Source organism: Rhinoderma darwinii, chromosome 4, assembly GCF_050947455.1.
Source record: "Rhinoderma darwinii isolate aRhiDar2 chromosome 4, aRhiDar2.hap1, whole genome shotgun sequence".
Classification (NCBI taxonomy): Eukaryota; Metazoa; Chordata; class Amphibia; order Anura; family Rhinodermatidae; genus Rhinoderma; species Rhinoderma darwinii.
Window position 1 is genome coordinate 39890999 of NC_134690.1, and position 13897 is coordinate 39904895.

Here is a 13897-nt window from a genome sequence, read left to right on the forward strand (position 1 = left end):
TACAACTGAGCGACGGTCCCTACACTCAGTAAGTGCACGACAGACAACCAGACAAGGAAACACAGAACAAAGGGAAGCGGAGCAGTTGCCCACGGCAACACCGTGAGCAACAAGAGTAGTAAACGAGCCGAGTCAAACCAGGAGAGTACGAGGTGCCAAACGCAGAGCAGAAGAGTAGTCAGTAAGCCAGGGTCAATACGAAGCAGGGACAAGTAGTTCAAGAAGCTGCAGCAGGGCCAGGAAACCAACAGAGAAGAATCACAAGCAAGGAGGAACAGGAAAGGCAGGTATAAATAGACGGAGGGCGGGAGCTAGCTCCGTCTGGCCAGGCTGTGATAGGCTCTCCCACCCCTAAGCCTGCCATCCTGAGTGGTGGAAGATGGAGTCAGTCTCACAGACATAGAAGCAGGTGCAGACTGATTACCTATGGGCGTGGATACAGAAGCTGTGCCTGGCAGATCCTTAACAGTACCCCCCCTTTTATGAGGGGCCACCGGACCCTTTCTAGATTGACCTGGTTTATTGGGGAAACAAAGGTGGAACCTCCTGACCCCAGCGTGAACATCCCGGGCGGGTACCCAAGTCCTCTCCTCAGGCCCGTATCCTCTCCAATGGACCAGGTACTGGAGGGAGCCTTGGACCATCTTGCTGTCCACAATCTTGGCCACCTCGAATTCTACCCCCTCAGGGGTGAGAACGGGGACAGGAGGTTTCCTCGACGGAGCCAAGGATGGGGAGCAGCGTTTAAGGAGGGAGGCATGAAACACGTCGTGTACTCGAAAAGATGGGGGCAACTCCAGTCGGAAGGAGACAGGATTGAGGACTTCAATGACCTTGTATGGCCCTATAAACCGGGGAGCAAACTTCTTGGACGGGACTTTAAGGCGCAAGTTCTTAGACGATAGCCACACCAGATCCCCGACCATAAACAAGGGGTTAGCAGAACGTCTTCTATCTGCCTGAGTTTTTTGTATGCTCTGGGACGCCTCTAGGTTCTTCTGAACCTGGGCCCAAACTGTGCACAGTTCCCGATGAACTACCTCTACCTCGGGATTGTTGGAACTACCAGGTGAAACGGAGGAGAACCGTGGATTAAACCCAAAATTACAGAAAAAGGGGGAGACCCCTGACGAGTTACTGACCCGGTTATTAAGGGAAAATTCGGCGAGGGGAATGAATGAGACCCAATCATATTGACAGTCAGAGATATAACACCTTAAATATTGTTCTAGAGACTGATTAGTCCTCTCAGTTTGGCCATTAGTTTCAGGATGGAAGGCAGAGGAGAAGGACAGATCAATCTCCAACTTTTTACAGAAGGCTCTCCAAAACAAAGAAAAAAATTGTACCCCTCTGTCAGAAACAATATTGACAGGGACCCCATGGAGACGCAGGATGTGTTTGACAAACAAGGTAGCTAACGTCTTAGCATTGGGTAGTTTCTTGAGGGGCACAAAGTAACACATCTTACTGACCGGTCTACTACAACCCACACCACCGACTTGCCTTGAGATGGAGGCAAATCGGTGATAAAATCCATGGAGATATGGGTCCAAGGTCTCTTAGGAATGGGCAAAGAACGTAGTAAGCCCGCTGGTCGGGACCTGGGAGTCTTGGACCTAGCACAAACCTCAAAAGCGGCGACGTAGGCCTTAACATCTTTAGGCAACCCAGGCCACCAATAGTTTCTGGCAATGAGGTGCTTGGTACCCAGGATGCCTGGATGACCAGATAGTGCGGAGTCATGATTTTCCCTAAGTACCCTTAGCCGGAATTGCAGGGGAACAAACAGCTTGTTCTCAGGACGGTTCCCGGGGGCTGAACCTTGATCAGCCGCAATTTTGGAGACTAAATTAGAATCAATAGAGGAAATTATTATACCTGGAGGCAAAATACAAGCAGGATCTTCCTCCGAAGGAGGGCTGGCCATGAAGCTATGCGACAGTGCATCAGCCTTAATTTTTTAGACCCAGCCCTATAGGTAACCAAAAAATTGAATCTGGTAAAAAATAACGCCCATCGAGCTTGTCTCGGGTTTAGCCTCCGGGCAGATTCTAGGAAAACCAGATTCTTGTGGTCGGTAAGGACCGTTACCTGGTGCCTAGCCCCCTCCAGGAAGTGGCGCCACTCTTCAAATGCCCATTTAATGGCTAAGAGTTCGCGGTTGCCAATATCATAGTTACTCTCAGTGGGCGAAAACTTCCTGGGAAGTAGGCACAGGGACGGAGATGGGTGAGGGACCTGGTACCCTAGGACAAGACAGCCCCCACTCCCACCTCGGACGCGTCAACCTCCACGATAAATGGCTCCATTTGGTTGGGCTGAACCAACACCGGGGCTGAGATAAAGCACCTCTTAAGGACCTCAAAAGCCTGGACAGCCTCAGGAGGCCAGCGGAGGAGATCAGCACCCTTGCGAGTGAGGTCCGTAAGAGGCTTAGCGATGACCGAGAAGTTAGCAATAAATCTCCTGTAATAATTAGCTAACCCCAAGAAGCACTGTAACGCCTTCAGGGAGGCAGGTTGGACCCATTCCGCCACAGCCTGGACCTTGGCGGGGTCCATGCGGAATTCATGAGGAGTGAGGATTTGACCCAAAAATGGTATCTCTTGCACCCCAAACACACATTTTTCGGTATTCGCAAACAGTTTGTTTTCCCGAAGGACCTGGAGCACCTTCCTGACATGCTCAATGTGGGAGGACCAGTCCTTGGAAAACACAAGTATATCATCAAGGTACACTACAAGAAATACCCCCAGGTAATCTCTTAAAATCTCATTTATGAAATTCTGGAAGACCGCGGGAGCATTACACAACCCAAAGGGCATGACGAGGTATTCGAAATGACCTTCGGGCGTGTTAAACGCAGTCTTCCACTCATCCCCCTCTTTGATGCGGATAAGGTTATACACCCCCCGTAGATCAAACTTAGAGAACCATTGGGCCCCCTGAACCTGATTAAAGAGATCAGGAATCAAAGGAAGGGGATACTGGTTCCTTACAGTGACCTTATTCAAGTTACAGTAGTCAATGCATGGCCTAAGACCACCATCCTTCTTCCCTACGAAGAAGAAGCCAGCACCTACCGGAGAAGTAGAGGGGCGAATGTAACCCTTGGCCAGGCATTCCTGGATATACTCTCTCTTGTCTTCACGTTCGGGACAAGAGAGATTAAATATCCTACCCTTAGGGAGCTTAGCTCCTGGTACCAAATCGATAGCGCAATCGTATTCTCTATGAGGAGGTAACACTTCGGAGGCCTCCTTAGAGAAAACATCAGCGAAGTCCTGAACAAACTCAGGTAGGGTGTTCACCTCCTCAGGGGGAGAAATAGAATGAACAGAAAAACATGACGTCAAGCATTCATTACCCCATTTGGTAAAATCCCCAGTATTTCAGTCAAACGTGGGATTATGCAACTGCAACCAGGGAAGACCTAAAACCAATTCGGATGATAATCCCTGCATCAACAGTACAGAGCACTGCTCCAAATGCATGGAGCCAACAAGGAGTTCAAAAACATGGGTATGCTGTGTAAAATAACCATTAGCAAGAGGAGTGGAGTCGATACCCACTACCGGGATAGGTTTAGGCAAATCAATCAAAGGCATAGCTAGAGACATAGCAAATTCCACAGACATGATATTAGCAGACGACCCTGAATCCACGAAGGCACTGCCGGTAGCAGACCTACCACCAAAAGAGACCTGAAAGGGAAGCAAGATTTTATTATGTTTCATATTTACGGGAAATACCTGTGCGCCCAAGTGACCTCCCCGATGATCACTTAGGCGCGGAAGTTTTCCGGCTGCTTATTCTTACGCCTAGGACAGGTGTTCACTTGATGCTTGTCATCCCCACAATAGAAGCAGTGACCATTCTTCCTGCGGAATCTCTACGTTGTTGGGGGGACACGGAGGCCCCGAGTTGCATAGTTACCTCCAAGTCTTCCGTGGAAGAACGAAGCAACGGAACCTCGGGAGGCATCATGGGGGAGTCAGAGGAGAAAACACATAAACGTTCACGTTGTCGTTCCCTGAGACGTCGGTCAAGTCGTACCGCTAAAGCCATAACCTGGTCTAGGGAGTCAGAAGAGGAATAGCTAACTAGCAGGTCTTTCAGGGCGTTCGACAGACCCAACCTAAACTGGCACCTTAAGGCAGGGTCATTCCACCGAGAAGCTACGCACCACTTCCTAAAGTCAGAGCAATACTCCTCAACAGGTCTCTTACCCTGACGTAAGGTCACCAGCTGACTCTCGGCAAAGGCAGTACTGTCAGTCTCGTCATAAATGAGTCCGAGAGCAGAAAAGAAAAGATCAACGGAGGAAAGTTCAGGGGCGTCAGGAGCATTCTTGGGGCCCTTCCTGGAGCCGGGACATAATTATACCCACCCGCTGGCTCTCAGAACCTGAGGAGTGGGGCTTTAAACGAAAATAGAGCCTACAACTCTCCTGAAAGGAGAGAAAAGTCTTCCGGTCCCCTGAGAACCGGTCAGGCAACTTGAGGTGGGGTTCAAGAGGTGAGGTGAGGGGCACTACCATGGTAGCATCAGGCTGGTTGACCCTCTGAGCCAGGGCCTGGACCTGTAGGGAGAGACCCTGCATTTGCTGAACCAGGGTCTCAAGGGGGTCCATAGTGGTGTGAGGGACCAGGGTAGAGTAGGTATATGGGCTTGTGATTATGTAATGACAGGGATAGGGAAACAGACAAGTGAGCCCTAATCTACCCGCCACTCAGTCCCTGCCTACTTGCAACGACCCGCCCTAGGCGACGGGGTACAACTGGGCGACGGTCCCTACACTCAGTAAGTGCACGACAGACAACCAGACAAGGAAACACAGAACAAAGGGAAGCGGGGCAGTTGCCCACGGCAACACCGTGAGCAACAAGAGTAGTAAACGAGCCGAGTCAAACCAGGAGAGTACGAGGTGCCAAACGCAGAGCAGAAGAGTAGTCAGTAAGCCAGGGTCAATACGAAGCAGGGACAAGTAGTTCAAGAAGCTGCAGCAGGGCCAGGAAACCAACAGAGAAGAATCACAAGCAAGGAGGAACAGGAAAGGCAGGTATAAATAGACGGAGGGCGGGAGCTAGCTCCGTCTGGCCAGGCTGTGATAGGCTCTCCCACTCCTAAGCCTGCCATCCTGAGTGGTGGAAGTCCTATGACTAACACTGGAATGATAACCTTAAAGGGGTTATGTGGGGACTGAAAATTATTAGCAGTGTACTCCCTGCACTTTATGTACACAGTAGCAGTAGTACATCTATTACTTAGGGTATAATGGGGCCGGTCACGTGATTATGAGTCTTATCATCATCAAAGAAGACCGTGCAACTAGACTTCCGGTCCCCCGGCAGTGCAATAAAAATCTATGAAAATCTCAGAATCAGCGCGATGGGGGATCGGGATGCATATTAGCGAGCGTACTTACATACTGCAGTGACTACACTGCTAATACTTTTTGGTCCCCATATAACCCCTTTAATCCAGTGTGAAAGCAATGTCTATTGTATGATAGCTTCCTGAGTTCAAGACATGCATTATACATCTTTAGAGATGAAGGACTGTCTGAGCGAATAGAGCCTTGACTTTGGCTGCACATCTGTAAATCCTAGAGACATAGTAAAATACACATATAGCTAGATATATACATATATAGTGAGATACATACATAGTGACATACATATATAGTAACATACAGATATAGTCGTCTTTACCTTGACTTTTAATACATTAAATAAACAATGGTTAGATCTCTTATCTCGACTTTTGCAATGACTTTTCAATTGCTTTTGTTGTGTGATATCACGCTGGAGCAAATTATCAGATACAAGTTAAAGATGGCTACATCCGTGCATAGTGAAATATGTATATAGTGACCTACATAGTGACAGACATATTTAGTGACACACATTTATTGACATACATATATAGTGAAATACACACATAGTGACATGCATAGTGAGATACATATATAGAGAGATGCACACAGTGACATATATATATATATATAGTGACATACATAGTGACATACATTTATAGTGACATACATATATAGTGAGATACACATAGTGACATACAAATATAGTGACCTACATAGTGACAGACATAGTTAGTGACATACATATATAGTGATATACATACATAGTGAGATATATATAGTGAGATACATATTTACAGACATATATAGTGACATATATACGGATGTAGCCATCTTTAACTTGATTCTGATAACTTGCTGCAGAGTGATATCATACATCAAAAGCCATTGAAAAGTAATTGAAAAAGTCAAGATAAGGGATCTAGCCATTGTTTATTTAATGTGTTAAAAGTCAAGATAAAGATGGCTACATCTATATATAGTGAGATACACATAGTGACACATATATAGTGAGATACATATATAGGGAGATGCACACACAGTGACATACATATATAGTGACCTACTTAGTGACATACATATTTAGTGACCGACTTAATGACATACATATATAGTGACATACAGTGCATAGTGAGATACATATATATATATAAAGAGATGCACACACAGTGACATACATATATAGTGACTGTAACACCCATGGCTGCAGACCGTCGGGATTACTCACCCCCCGGCGCCACAGCCATGGATCTGCGAGTGCTGGCCCCCATCTTCTCCTCAGGAGACGCCACCGCTCACTTCGGTACCGTTCTGCAGCATCCCGAAGGGTGCACGCACACGCTCCTGCCCGGCCTTAAAGGGCCTGTGCACCTGGAGTAATGTTCCAATTAGCCTAAATCACCCTGGACTATAAGAAGGGCTCTGCCCCTTCCTTAATTGCCTGAGCATTGTTGTTGTTGTATACCCGTGTTAGTCTTTGCAAATGGTCCCTTGATTGCTTTCCAGTTCCTAGTGTTCCCGTTCCTGCTACCTGTATCCTGTTTCCCGTGCTACCGTGTTCCTGTGCTGTACAGTGTTGGAGTCATGTTGTGTCGCATACTACACCCGCTGTGTTTCACTGCACCTGTTGTCTGCCTGCTGCCCGAGTTCTATCCGAGCCTAAGCCATCGCTACTGTCTGCATTGCCACAGATACCTTTATCTGAACTATAGACATTGACTTTGAACCCTGTTTGGCCAGCTGCTATCCCACTATGGTGGTATGGCCCAGTGGGATTACACCCCCGCCGTGACAGTACGCTCAGGCCATGGACCCCACTGGTCAATCCAAGATCATGACGACGTCACAAGTGATGCGGGGGCGGATATGCTAGACCTCTGGTCTCAACAGGACCAACCTCCTCCAGGCGTTGAACATTATTGCACATCCGCTGGATATGCAAGCTGCCGTTCCTCTGACTACACCTCCTGGCAGTCCTGATCCCTGATTTTCTCTTTCCCTACCTCATCGCTATGATGAAGACGCGAGGACCTGCAGGGGATTTTTGAACCAGTGCCAGATCCACTTCAGTCTGTATGCAAGAGCATTTTCTACTGACGGCGCAAGGGTCGCTTTCATCGTCTCTCTCTTCACTGGCAGGGCCCTAGCATGGGCGAACCCCATCTGGGAACAACAAGGACCAGAGACCCGTGATTTCTGGTGGTTGCTACGGACATTTCGCATGGTATTTGAGGGACCTGTATGAGTCTCGTCGGCAGCCGCCTCCTTGCTGAACCTTCGCTAGGGAGACACTTCCGTGGGCAAGTACGCCATTCACTTCCGCACCCTAGCGGGAGAGTTGTTATGGAACAACGAGGCCTTGGTGGCAACATTTTGGCAGGTACTGTCCCCTGTGATTAAGGATGAATTTGCCGCCCTAGATCTGCCATCTACCCTGGACGATCTCATTCTTCTGGCCGCCCGGATTGACATAAGGATCTGAGAACGGTTCCAAGAGGCTCGTCGGGAGGGAGGACTCCCTAGTCCGGCTCCCACATTTCAGCAACCCCTGCTGTCCTCATCAGCTGTTCCACCTACGGAGTCTTTAAGGATCAACCATCTCAAAGTGTCTATCCAGGAGAGACAACTCTGACGCACTTCGGGACTCTGTCTGTATTGCGGCCTCGGAGGGCATCTTGTGCGTCTGTGCCCCCAAGAGCCCCAGAAGCTAGGATTGGTTGGAAAGGCGACTCTGGGTGAGGAGGGACTTTCTTTCAAAATGTCCATCCCCATGACCATAGTGTCCGGCAAAAAGATGCACCGGGTCTCTGCATATCTGGACTCTGGATCAGCAGCTAACTTCATTCGGAGAGACCTGGTGGTTCTTCTCAGTTGTCCACAACCCCCTTGGAGAGGCCTTTGATCATTGCCTCGGTGAATGGACTGCGTCTTCCAGACCCTATTGTAGCTGTGAACAAACCACTGAAGCTCCAAGTGGGAGCCCTTCATTCCGAGCTCATCTCGTTTTTTGTGCTGCCCAAGGCTGTCAACCCTGTGCTGCTGGGCCTGCCCTGGCTCTAACTACATGCCCCAGTTCTGGACTGGAATTCTGGAGAGGTTCTCCAGTGGGGTTCCGACTGCCTCAACCGCTGGCTGGGTCAGATCCATCCGACCCTGTCCCCGTCATTGGCAGGACTGCCTTCTCACTACTCACAGTTTGCGGATGTCTTTAGTAAGAGGGAGGCTGAGATGCTGCCTCCACACTGGGCGTATGACTGCCCTATTAAACTGGTTCCTGGTGCGTCCCTTCCCCGTGGTAGGGTATACCCTCTCTCCTTGCCAGATACTCAGTTTATGTCCGCCTATATTGAGGAGGATTTGGAGAGGGGTTTCATATGGAAATCCTCCTCCCTGGCCGGGGCCGGGTTCTTCTTTGTCAAAAAGAGGGACGGATCTCTTTGATCCTGCATCGACTAACGGGGCCTCAACCAGATCACGGTAAGAAATAGATATCCGTTGCCATTGATTTCAGAACTGTTTAATCGGATACAAGGAGCAAAAAATTTCTTAGCTATACCTGCGGGGGCCTACAACCTAATCTGGATTCGCCGGGGTGACAAATGCAAGACAACATTTAAAACTCGAGACGGGCACTATGAATACCTGGTAATGCCCTTCTGTCTGTGTAACACTCCCGCGGTCTTCCAAGAGTTTGTCAATTACATATTCCGAGATCTCCTCTATGTCTGTGTTGTGGTCTATCTCAATGACATTCAGATTTTTTCCCCAGATCCAGTGACTCATCAGAGACATGTCCGTCAAGTTTTGCTGCGATTAAGGGAGAATCGCCTGTATGCCAAGTCGGAGAAGTGCGTGTTTGAGAGAACGTCTCTACCCTTCCTGGGCTACATTATCTCGGATCAATTTCTCAAGATGGATCCTGAGAAGGTAAAGGCCGTCCTGGAATGGCCACGTCCCCAAGGCTTAATGTCCATACAGCATTTCCTGGGATTCGCCAATTTTTACCGGCAGTTCATCCCAAACTTTTCTTCACTGACAGCTCCCATCTCTACCCTCACCAAAAAGGCATTAACACCAAGGTATGGACTCCAGAGGCAGTTTCATAGCTTAAAGAATGCCTTCACGTCAGCCTCAACTCTCCATCATCCTGATGCATCTCTACAGTTTTCGTTGGAGGTGGACGCCTGCTCTGTTGGTGCTGGTGCACTTCTGTTCCAGACCAGCCCCAAAGGCAAGATAGTGGTATGTGGCTATTACTCCAAGCTTTTTTCTTCCGCAGAGCGCAACTACTTGATTGGGGATCGGGAGTTACTGGCCATCAAACTGGCTTGGAGAAGTGGAGACACCTACTAGAGGGCGCAGCCCATCCCATCCTAATATTCACTGACCACAAGAACCTCACCTATCTCCAGACGGCGCAACGGCTGAACCCCCTTCAAGCCAGGTGGTCGCTGTTCTTTGCTCGATTCCAGTTTGGGCTCCACTACCGCCCTGCCGACAAGAATGTGAGGGCCGATGCCTTGTCCAGGTCGTTCGAGACAGAGGACACCATGGAGTGTCCACAAAATATCATTGACCCATTCTGCATCATCTTTGTCAACCCTCTGCAAGTTAGAGACATTCCCACGGGGAGGACTTTTGTGCGTCTGGCAGACAGAAGAAGAATCCTCCGCTGGGGACACAGCTCCAAATTGGCAGGTCATGCGGGTGTCCGTAAGACCCGAAACCTGATTGCCCATCAGTTCTGGTGGCCCACACTGCCCAAAGACGTGATGGACTTTGTCTACTCATGCACAGCAAACAAAGTTGCTCACTCCAAACCGGCTGGCCTGCTCCAGCCACTGCCTGTGCCCAATGCATCTTGGCAGCATATTGCAATGGACTTCGTCACGGAGTTGCCTCCCTCTGCTGGTGGTGGACCGATTCTCAAAGATTGCCTACCTCTGCATATCATGCCTGATCGGGGGGTTCAGTTCACCTCAAAGTTCTGGAGGGCCCTCTGTAAACTCCCCAATATAAAGTTGCACTTTTCCTCAGCCTACCACCCCCAGTCCAATGGCCAAGTTGAGAGAATCAATCAGATCATGGAGAACTACTTATGACACTTCATCTTCAGGCAGCATGAACACTGGGTGCAGATTCTTCCTTGGGCTGAGTTCTCGTATAACAACCATACTAGCGAGTCCACAAGAACCGCACCATTCGCCATAGTTTACGGACAACACCCTCGAATTTCTCTCCCGGTGTCTGTTACGTCCCAGGTGCCTACAGCTGAATCTGCTTTCAGGGATTTCCTGCAGATCTGGCAGCAAACCCGATCCTCTATTCTGCTGGCGGTCGACCGCATGAAGCAAAAGGCAGACACAATAAGAGAGCCCCCTCAGTTTCTTCTGGGTACCAAGGTCTGGCTGTTCTTTAGAAATATCCGGCTGAGGGTGCCGTCATAAAAGTTTGCTCCCAGGTTCCTCTGACCCTTCAAGATCATACAACAGATCAACCCTTTCTCCTACAATCTTCGGGTACCTCCTACTCTCAAGATCTCCAACTCCTTTCACGTCTCCCTTCTGAAGCCTGTGGTCCTGAACCGCTACACCAAAACTTCTAGTCCTGCAGTTGCCTCCAGTGGTTCATCAGATACATTCGAGGTGAGGGAGATCTTGGACACCAAGAATGTAGCAGGAAGAACTTTTTATTTGGTGGATTGCAGGGGTTTGGTCCAGAGGAGAGGTCCTGGGAGCCAGAGGAGAACCTAAATGCTCATGCCCTCGTAAAGAATTTTCTCTCCCGCTCTGTCCCCAAAAAGAGGGGGCGTAAGAGGGGGGATACTGGAACACCCATGGCCGCGGACCGCCGGGAGATTACTCATCCCCCCGACGGCGGCACCCATGGATCTGCGAGGGCTGGCCGCCATCTCTTGTTCAGGAGACGCCTGCGCTCACTTCCGTCCCATTCTGCAGCATCCCATAGGGTGCACGCACGCTCCTGCCCGGCCATAAAGGGCCAGCGTGCGCACCTGGAGTAATGTTCTAATTAGCCTAAATCACCCTGGACTATAAGAAGGGCTTTGCCCCTTCCTTCATTGCCTGAGCCTTGTTGTATACCCGTGTTAGTCTTTGCAAATGGTCCCTTTAGTAATTTCCAGTTCCCAGTGTTCCTGCTACCTGTATCCTGTTTCCCGTGCTACCGTGTTCCTGTGCTGTACAGTGTTGGAGTCATGTTGTGTCGCCTACTACACCCGCTGTGTTTCACCGCACCTGTTGTCTGCCTGCTGCCAGAGTTCCATCCGAGCCTAAACCATCGTTACTGTCTGCATTGCCACAGGTACCTTTATCCAAACTATAGACATTGACTTTGTACCCTGTTTGGCCAGCTGGTATACCACTACAGTGGTACGGCCCAGTGGGTCCACACCCCCGCCGTGACAGTGACCTACTTAGTGACATACATATATAGTGACATATAGTACATAGTGAGATACATATATATAGAGAGATACACACACAGGGACATACATATATAGTGACCTAGTTAGTGACATACACTACCATTCAAAAGTTTGGGGTCACCCAGACAATTTTGTGTTTTCCATGAAAACTCACACTTATATTTATCAAATGAGTTGCAAAATGACTAGAAAATATAGTCAAGACATTGACAAGGTTAGAAATAATGATTTTTATTTGAAATAATAATTTTCTCCTTCAAACTTTGCTTTCGTCAGCATTGCAGCAATTACAGCATTGCAGACCTTTGGCATTCTAGCTGTTAATTTGCTGAGGTAATCGGGAGAAATTTCACCCCATGCTTCCAGAAGCCCCTCCCACAAGTTGGATTGGCTTGATGGGCACTTCTTGCGTACCATACGGTCAAGCTGCTCCCACAACAGCTCTATGGGGTTGAGATCTGGTGACTGCGCTGGCCACTCCATTACAGATAGAATACCAGCTGCCTGCTTCTTCCCTAAATAGTTCTTGCATAATTTGGAGGTGTGCTTTGGGTCATTGTCTTGTTGTAGGATGAAATTGGCTCCAATCAAGCGCTGTCCACAGGGTATGGCATGGCGTTGCAAAATGGAGTGATAGCCTTCCTTATTCAAAATCCCTTTTACCTTGTACAAATCTCCCACTTTACAAGCACCAAAGCAACCCCAGACCATCACATTACCTCCACCATGCTTCACAGATGGTGTCAGGCACTCTTCCAGCATCTTTTCAGTTGTTCTGCATCTCACAAATGTTCTTCTGTGTGATCCAAACACCTCAAACTTCGATTCGTCTGTCCATAACACTTTTTTCCAATCTTCCTCTGTCCAATGTCTGTGTGCTTTTGCCCATATTAATCTTTTCCTTTTATTAGCCAGTCTCAGATATGGCTTTTTCTTTGCCACTCTGCCCTGAAGGCCAGCATCCCGGAGTCGCCTCTTCACTGTAGACGTTGACACTGGCGTTTTGCGGGTACTATTTAATGAAGCTGCCAGTTGAGGACCTGTGAGGCGTCTATTTCTCAAACTGGAGACTCTAATGTACTTGTCTTGTTGCTCAATTGTGCAGTGGGGCCTCCTACTTCTCTTTCTACTCTGGTTAGAGCCTGTGTGTGCTGTCCTCTGAAGGGAGTAGTACACACCGTTGTAGGAAATCTTCAGTTTCTTGGCAATTTCTCGCATGGAATAGCCTTAATTTCTAAGAACAAGAATAGACTGTCGAGTTTCACATGAAAGCTCTCTTTTTCTAGCCATTTTGACAGTTTAATCGAACCCACAATTGTAATGCTCCAGATTCTCAACTAGCTCAAAGGAAGGTCAGTTTTATAGCTCTTCTAAACAGCAAAACTGTTTACAGCGGTGCTAACATAATTGCACAAGGGTTTTCAAGTGTTTTCTAACCATCAATTAGCCTTCTAACACAGTTAGCAAACACAATGTACCATTAGAACACAGGAGTGATGGTTGCTGGAAATGGGCCTCTATACACCTATGTAGATATTGCATTAAAAACCAGACTTTTGCAGCTAGAATAGTCATTTAGCACATTAACAATGTATAGAGTGTATTTCTGATTAATTTATTGTTATATTCATTGAAAAAAACTGTGCTTTTCTTTCAAAAATAAGGAAATTTCTAAGTGACCCTAAACTTTTGAACGGTAGTATACATATATAGTGACATACAGTACATACTGAGATACATATATATATAGAGAGAGGCACACACACACACACACACACGCACACGCACACACGCACACACGCACACACGCACACACGCGCACACACACACACACACACACACACACACACACACTGATATACATATATAGTAACCTACTTAGTGACATACATATATAGTGACCTACATAGTGACAGACAGTGGACCCACTGGGCTGTACCGCAGTGGCGGTAAGGCAGCTGGCCAACAGGGAGCAGGTGATAGTCTATAGTTCTTATAGGTACCTGTGGCAGCTCAGACAGCGGCAGGGCAGGCTCGGCTTGGACTAAGTAGCAGGCGGACGTCAGGCGATG